This window comes from Octodon degus, unplaced genomic scaffold (genome assembly GCF_000260255.1).
Source record: "Octodon degus isolate 3935 unplaced genomic scaffold, OctDeg1.0 scaffold00081, whole genome shotgun sequence".
Taxonomy (NCBI): Eukaryota; Metazoa; Chordata; class Mammalia; order Rodentia; family Octodontidae; genus Octodon; species Octodon degus.
The window spans coordinates 1,133,500-1,141,628 of NW_004524657.1; the positions used below are offsets into that span (position 1 = coordinate 1,133,500).

General features: G+C 47.4%; 1 pseudogene; it reads left to right on the forward strand.

Annotated features, from left to right (window-relative positions):
* Nucleotides 1–1,883: 1,883 nt before the first annotated feature.
* On the forward strand, nt 1,884–5,183 carry LOC101581046 (annotated as a pseudogene).
* The last annotated feature ends 2,946 nt before the right edge of the window (nt 5,184–8,129 follow it).

The window sequence follows — 8,129 nt, forward strand, 5'->3', positions numbered from 1 at the left end:
GATGGGCTGGAGGTGGGGAGGGGGAAGGGGATGGGGAGGGGACGGCTGGGGGAAGGGGGAGAGGAAGGGCAGGAGGAGGTGGCAGCAGCTGCCAGAACCCACCTTGCCCTGCGGCCTGGCAAGGAGTTTCTGTCTGCTGCCTTGCACAGGACTCCAGTCCTGCTCTCTCAAAGCACACTGAAAAGACATTGCTGGGTGAGGGGGTACACAGCCATGTCCGGAGGCCACCTCCCCTGTGACTAGTCAGCACCTTGCCATGGTATGGGCTGTAAGCTGCACACATAACACTGTGTGCTGAGGACACCCCAGCCTGGGAAGGAAACAGTGGCATCTGGAGCCCTGCTCCTCTGGCCTTCCCCCTTGCTGGTGACAGTGTCTGCAGTGGCAGGACATCCGCTGGTTATACTGCCAGGCATGCTGATCATAAGCACAGGTGGGCACTGAAAACAGCAGCATGGCCAACAGGCCCTACCCTTTGGTGCCCATGGAGAGGGTGGCACTGATGGGCTCCTCTGTGCAGTGGCTCCTGGGCTGGTGCCAGGCCAGCAGCACCTATGTGCCTGGCAGGCCCACTGAACTGGGCAGCCTGCGTCCCTGACACCCTTGCACACCTGCTGGTGCACCAGCCCCTCAGTGCTCCCACGAGTGTCAGCTGTGCATGGGCAGCCACTCCCAACGTGTGCAGCAGTCACCCTGCCTGCACACTGGTCTGGCTTCCAGAGCAGAGCTAGCTCTTCTGAAGTGTCACCCCCACCTCACTCACTAGGGGAACAGACCTACTGTGGGAGACCCCCGTGAGAGGGATGCACATGTGGGTGGGAAGGGAGCTCTGGGCCTGAGGCCTGGTCCCCAGCTCCCAGCTGCTGGGATGAGTTACTTAGCTCTTCAGGTTCCACTTGCTCGGTTAAATGGGGATCATGGTCACCTCTGTCCTGGCTTGGAACGGGATGGCTTAGGGTGCAACCCTGACTGCAAGCACTTTTCACAGGACACTTGAGGTCCTGGGGCAAAGGCATACCACCACCATGAAAGAGCCACTTTGTGATTAAATTCAACCACAAAGCTTATCTGAGGGGGAAAACAATCAAATAAATTTGAAATTTAAAAATTTTCTGAACATGTACCCTACAACCCACCCACAGCCAGTTTAGATCATGTCTGACAGTGTCCGTCTATACTACCCCAAGAAGTCCTAATCCTGTTAGAAAAGTGAGGAAGGGGCCATCAAGTGTGTACCCACAGGCCCGGGACCCGCATGCATCTTCCATAGGTGCTAACCCATCACACCCCGTGCACCATGACCCTTGCGTTCCCGGCACCCTGAGACCAGCACACCCGTGCAGGGAATGAGAAGGGTGCCGGCACCCATGGAGACACACCTCAGGGTGACAGTAAACTTGAAGCCAATTGCTACCCCGAGACCACCACAGGGCTTTAGGGGAACCACCTGGGTTGAACCCCAAGACCCTGTGAGCCTCACAAGGCTGTGAGTACAAATCATGCCAGACCTTAGACTTCAAGCAGAGGACTTAGTCTGGCATGGCTCTGAGCCAGCCGTCTCCAAACTCAGCGGCAGCTCACCTACATTCTAGGCTCTGAAATCTCCCCTTGGCTCCATCTCATCTTCTGTTATTCCTATCTATGGGTTTTAAGCATTCAATTACTGCACTTTTCATTTCTACATGTTCTATTTGGTGTTTTCAAAATCTGCTTGGCCATGATTCAGAAGAAATTACCATTACACAACACAGAACAACAGAGCCAAGAACTGGGGCGTGAGTCGTGGAGGCGGCAGCGCCAGTTTCGGTACACAACAGCAGAGCCATGGAGGAAGGGCCGTGCAGAGACTACACTCAAGCGCACGACAGCTGAGGATTCCCACAATGGATGTAAGACAGCAATCTCAGGAGCCCGAAGCATCTCAAGCAGGCTCAGAATACAACCACATGCAGATGCACGCAAAAAGGGACTGCGGGACACCAGCAGACGGCCCGTCCTCCATCACTCCAGGCCAGCGCCACCCAGGAAGCATGCAGAGGGAGCCGCGAGGCCAGGAGCACCTGGAGCAGCTGCGGGGAGCAGCCAGCAGAACACGTCGCCTGAAGGAGGACGTGGAGATGTTTATAGGCACACTGAGATGGAGTTTGCAATCAGCATTTTCACCAAAGAAACAGTCTTGGATCCTGTGACCCATGTGGAAAAATTATTTAAATACATATTATTTGATTTTATTATATAAGAAACTCAATAATATATGTAAAGTACAAAATATGAAATAGAAAAAACACAAAAATGAAACAAGTTATCAGTGGAAAATGTATCTAAAGGAGTATTGTGACTTAGTTTAACTGTCCTAGGTTTTCCTAGGTCTTTTGGGTTGGTGTCTGGCTGTTTATCTGCATGTATGAGCTAACTCTGTATGGACTTACCAATGTCCCGTAGTAAATGAAACCACTCTGAGCTTAAACAGGACTAATAAAACTAAAACTTTTAAGAGAAATAAAAAATTTTCCAGAGGGACTGTAGACCTAAATCCAAATACAAGAACATATCTAAAAGAAATGAAAATTCCTACTACAAATTAGAACAGGCAAAGGTTACTTATCATTACTCTCTAGCTATGAAGGAACAAAATTGGTGAACTGGATTTTATTAGGATCTTTTGTTTAATGGGGGTGAAAAATAGGGCCCTCCTGGGAGAAGATATTTGGAATATATAAATCTGATAAAGAACTCAAAGCCAGAATACCAGGTTGGGGACGTAGCTCCATACAGAGGCCCTGGGTTCAATTCCCAGTAGTAAGAGAGAGGGAGAGAAAGGCGAAGAGAGGAGAAGAGAGAGAAGAGAGGGAAAAGGAAAAAAGATAACTTTGTAAACTACACCCCAACTTTCAAATGTATTAGTATACATTTCTAGAAACTATCACTTACCTAAAATACTTCAGACAAAACTGACCCTAAAAAAACCAAAATCTGGGGGCTGGGAGGTAGCTCAGTAGAATAAGTATTAACTGGCAAGTGCAAGGGCCTGAGTTCAATCCCCGGTTCTGCAACAAACAAACAAGCAAACAAACCCAAAATCTGAACAGTTCTACAATCATTTACATGACTTGGGAAGCGGTGATCCCAAGTCACAGGACAGCTGATGCCCAAGTGGCCTAGACAGCATGCCAGAGCCTCGAGGAAGAACTCAGTGCATCTAGAAACAGTACGGGGGGACACTGGTGACCTTTCACAAGCTCCCAGAAAAGGCCACCATGGCTAAGACAGGTAAGGGACAAGCAGTCTTCCTCACAGACACAGATGAGAATACGTGAATCACTCACACACATACACACTGCACAGAGATGGACATGTGTGTACACATGTATGAGAAAACTCAGCCATACAAAGGATAAAACGTGACTGACCAGCAGGAGTCTGCTGCAGCAATGGAAGGGCTCCTTCAGAAAACTTATTAACCCAGTTCAGCCACATAATGGAGGAAAAGGGTATCTGACAAATGCTAATAGAGTATTAGATAAATGCTCTGAAGCATGGCAGAAACTCACCAAGTAAAACCAGAGGGAACTTTCTTAGCCTATTAAGTTATTCACCAAAATCTTCCAGCAAATAGAATCCTTACAGATGACACGTTAATGTAATGGCCCTGAGCTCCATCCCACAAGCCCCATTCTATGGCCAGTCACAGCAGGACACTGTCATAGTAGTGCACAGAGAAGGAAAAGAAATCCAATTTCATTTTAAAATTTATATTTTTATTTACTTGGTACAGGGTCTTGCTATGCAGCTCAGACTCATAGCGATGCTCCTGTCTCAGCCTTCCCAGTGCTGGGATTACAGGCATGCGTCACCATGCCCTGTTTCAGTGGCCAGCACAGTGTGCTGGGATTCCAGGGCCAGCCAGGCACACAGTACTAGAGATTGAACTTGAGACCTTGAGCTTGCCAGGCAGGTGCTTAGACCACTGAGCTATCTCCCCAGTCCAGAAATATAATTTTTGAAAATGGAGAAATGAAACAAAGCTCTCACAGGTGTATTACGGCTGTGTAACAGGAAAAATGCAAAATAAGCGATACAGTGGTACCTTGGTTTATGAACTTAGTTTTATGATTTTAGAAAAGATGGTCATGTTTTTGTGGGAAAGATGGCTTCAGTGGTATTTGTCACCTAATGCAAACAAAAACAGTACTTTTTTTTTTTTTTTAAATAGCACTTTGTGCAATTCAGATGGGATTCCAACATCAACCCTTTCTTTTTTTGTGTGGTGTGTGTGTGTGTGGGGGGATGACAGGTTTTTTTTTTGTGTGTGTGGTACTGGGGATTGAACTAAGGTCCTGGTGCTTGCCAGGCAAGTACTTATTCTACTGAGCTATATCCCCGGCCCTAAACAAAAATAAATTTTGCTCAGTGTTGCTAGCTGTAGCGGTGCACACCCACCAAGGGCCAGGTGGCGACTGCAACTGCAGAGGTCACTGGAGAATAGCATACGGGTGCAGAAGGAGCCCAAGCTGGGCCTCAGCGTGCCCCTCATGGGTGTGGGCACAATGGCTATGATCATTGCTGACTGCAATTATTGCTATGGTCTCCAGGGGAGGAGCCCCCATGTACCCCCGCTATACAGCACTGTGCCTGGAGGTGACTCTGAAGACCACAACAGATGGGCCTGACCTGGAACTGTTCATAGGCCAGGAGCATGTGGCACTGGCCAACTAGAAGCTCGAGTGCAGCAACACCCACTACCAGCACGTGGCCTTCATGCTGGTTGCCAACTCTTATAAGCTGGCCATCCGTCGAGGCCATCATCTCCAGTGCCAAAGTGCACATGATCTTTAAGCAGAAGCAGCTGTTGCAGCTAAAGTCAAGTGTCTCAACAACCTGGCAGCCTCACAGCCAGGCTGGACCACCACCATGCCGCCTTGCACTCCTGCAGCCTGGCTCGAGCACCAGTTCAACATCAAAGCCCACTTCCACAGGGCAAGGCACTGGAACAGCAGGACGAGTACGGTGTGGCCAGTGCCATCCTGCAGGCAGCACCAAAGCTGGAGCCCTCCAACCAGACAATGCAAGCCGAGCTCTTGAAGCTGGTACGTGCCATCCCAGCTCTTGGGCAGCTGAGGCATGAGGGTTGCTCCAAGTTTGGGGCCAACCTCGGTTACACAGCAAGTTCAAGGACTGCCTGAAACACATGTAGTGAGACCCTGTCTCAAAAAACAAAAATAAAAAACCAATCCAAATTTTGCCAGACAGTTTGTGAGCCAGACTGTTTGCAGACAAAAGCATTCAGGAAGTGAGGTACCACTGTATATAACTGGAATTTGGGAAGGTTTCTGAACACAAAATTTAACATGCAAAATCAATTTCTAAACACCGGCAACAGACAATAAAAATTGCTAAGAGGGGGCTGGTGAGATGGCTCAGTGGTCTAAAGCACCTACTTGGAAAAAAAAACAAGCTTAGCAAAGCACAGGGACCACGGTTCAATCCCCCAGCACCACATGCCAGCCAGCCCCGCCCCCTGGTGGACTGAGCTGGCCACACACACACACACACACACACACACACATAAAATAAAATAAAAAATAAAATGTTAAAAAAGTTGCTAAGAGATAGGTACAATACTATCAAAAAGCAAAAATCTAAACAAAAATATATGCAAATCCACTATGTGAAAAAATTATAAACTCATCTGAAAGACAGTAGACAGATATGTCGTGTTCAGGGGCTGAAGTCTCTATACCACACAGATGCAGATCTTCTTAAAGTGATCTTATGGATTCAGTGGGATCCTATATTCGTAAAATTCATTTGTGAAACAAGTTTATTGTAATATTTAGATGAAACTATAAAGGCTGTGACAGTCATTGTTGCTTTCAGGACCAAGGTGCTTAGCCAAGCTCTCCCAGATTGGGGGATAAAGGTGCTGTGCTGCTGCCCCCAGCTGGCCAGGATCTGTGGGGGTGACGTACAGGCTCCCCCAATAAGGGGGAGCTGGGGAAAGAGGAATGCAACCTTCATTAACATCACAAAACTTTTGACCTTTAGGTTGTAGATCTGAGAGAAGCAAAGTTGTTTATGAGACATTCAGAATATGCATTATCTTTAAGAAACCCTTCCCTATTATGAAGTTATAACCAGTGATAAACATCAGAAGCCAACACCTCATTAAAGACACACAGATGGAATGGAAACATACGCAAAGATGCCCCATAGCAATGTTCAGGGAAATGCAAATGAAGGCACCAGTAAGACGTTACCAGGGCTCGATCTAACAGCCAGTTATAGAACACACCCACCAATGCCAGACCCACCAAGGAACCGGAGCAGCACTGCTTGTTCTCAGCTGGTGAAACACAAAGTTATTAAGTCATCTTAGAGGACCTTTTGGGAGTCTGACAAAACCAAACACGTGCTACCATACAATGTGGCAGTTGTGCTCCGTGTTTTGCTCAGAGGAGCTGAGTGCTTACATTGCAACGAAAACCAACCCAGAGATGCTTACAGAATTTTGTCCACAATTGTCAATTCTGGCAGACAACCAAAGTGCCCATCAGTAGGTGAATGAAAAACTGTGCCAAAAGGGAACCCGATGTGAACTGCAGACCTGTGTGATGATGTGTTGGTACAGGTCCATCAATCTTAACTGCTGTATCACTTCAAAGCAGGATGCTGGTGGTGGGCTGCACATGCGTGTGAACAGGAGGAACAGCTGCCCCTCTATGGCAGAAGCCATGTGCCAGGCCCTGTGCATGCATGCAACCTGGGTAGATCCAAACCCAAGTTGTTGTTTTACATTTATTTATTCATTTGGTACAGGGTCTTGCTACGTAGCTCAGACTCATAGTGATCCTCCTGTCTCAGCCTCCCCTGTGCTGGGACTGCAGGTGTGCACTACCATGCCCGGTTTTGGTGGCTGGCATGGAGGCACAGCATGTAGTAATGGGGATTGAACCCAGGTCCTTGCACTGGCCAGGCAGGTGCTTTGACCACTGAGCTATCTCCCCAGCCTGAGTTTGACTTATACATTAAATTAGTGCTAGAACAATCACGACCCTATACATATAAAGCGTCTGTGAATGCGGTCTCTGCCTTGAAAGATCCTGTACTGCACTCACTCTCCACGCGGTGATGCAGGATGTGACCACACGTGCATGCTGAAGTACATGAGGTAAACCACATGGCACCGTGGTACAGTGCAGGCAAGGGCTGGCCCTCTCATGTGAACAGACACTTGATCTGCCATGGCAGACCTGATACCTGAGATGGCCACACAGTAGGTAGAGAACATGGTGTGGACCTGCTGGGAGAGGGACAGCACATGCCCCAGGTAGGCTACAGCGGGACAGTGTGGGGTTTCACCACACTACTCAGAAGGGCACGGATTTACATTTTATGAATTATTTTTGGAATTTTCCACTTAACGTTTTCTAACTATGGTTGACTGAACCTGCAGAAGGTGAACCTATGGGTAAGAGGACACTGCTCATTATAGACACTTTCTGCTCAGTCTTGCTACGAACTTCAAATTGTTCCAAAAATAAAGTTTGTTCTAAAAAGCAGAAACTGCAAAGGAAGAAGATTATTCACATTAATTTTTGTTCATCAAAAAGTATACTATCAGAATGGGAAGGAAACAACCACATTCTGGGAGAAGATATCTGCAAACATTTAACCAAGAAGAATTGCTGTCTAGGGTATGTGAAATACTCCTAGGACTGCTACAAATGAGCAGAAAGGTTGAATATTGTAGCTACAATTCATCCCTGTAGCCCACTCAGTTGGCAAGAGCAAACAGGTCTGATGAGATCGGGCATTGCCAAGGCTGTGAGGTGAGCTCCTCAGCTGCTCCCGCTTCAGAGAGCTGCAGGTGGCTCCTCAGAGGGGCCTGGTGTGACCACAACTTACCCGTGGGACAGCAACCGCACAAACTGCAGACAGTGGAATAACCAAGAACTAGAAACACCACAGATATTTATCAATAAAATAGAATTTTAAGGTATCACAGTATATTCACAATGGAATACTGCTGAACAAATAGTAATAAAAGTGAACTAATTCCAAGATTAACAATGGGTGAACCCCCAAAACTCAATACTGAATAAAAGAACACATAATGAAATTATATATAT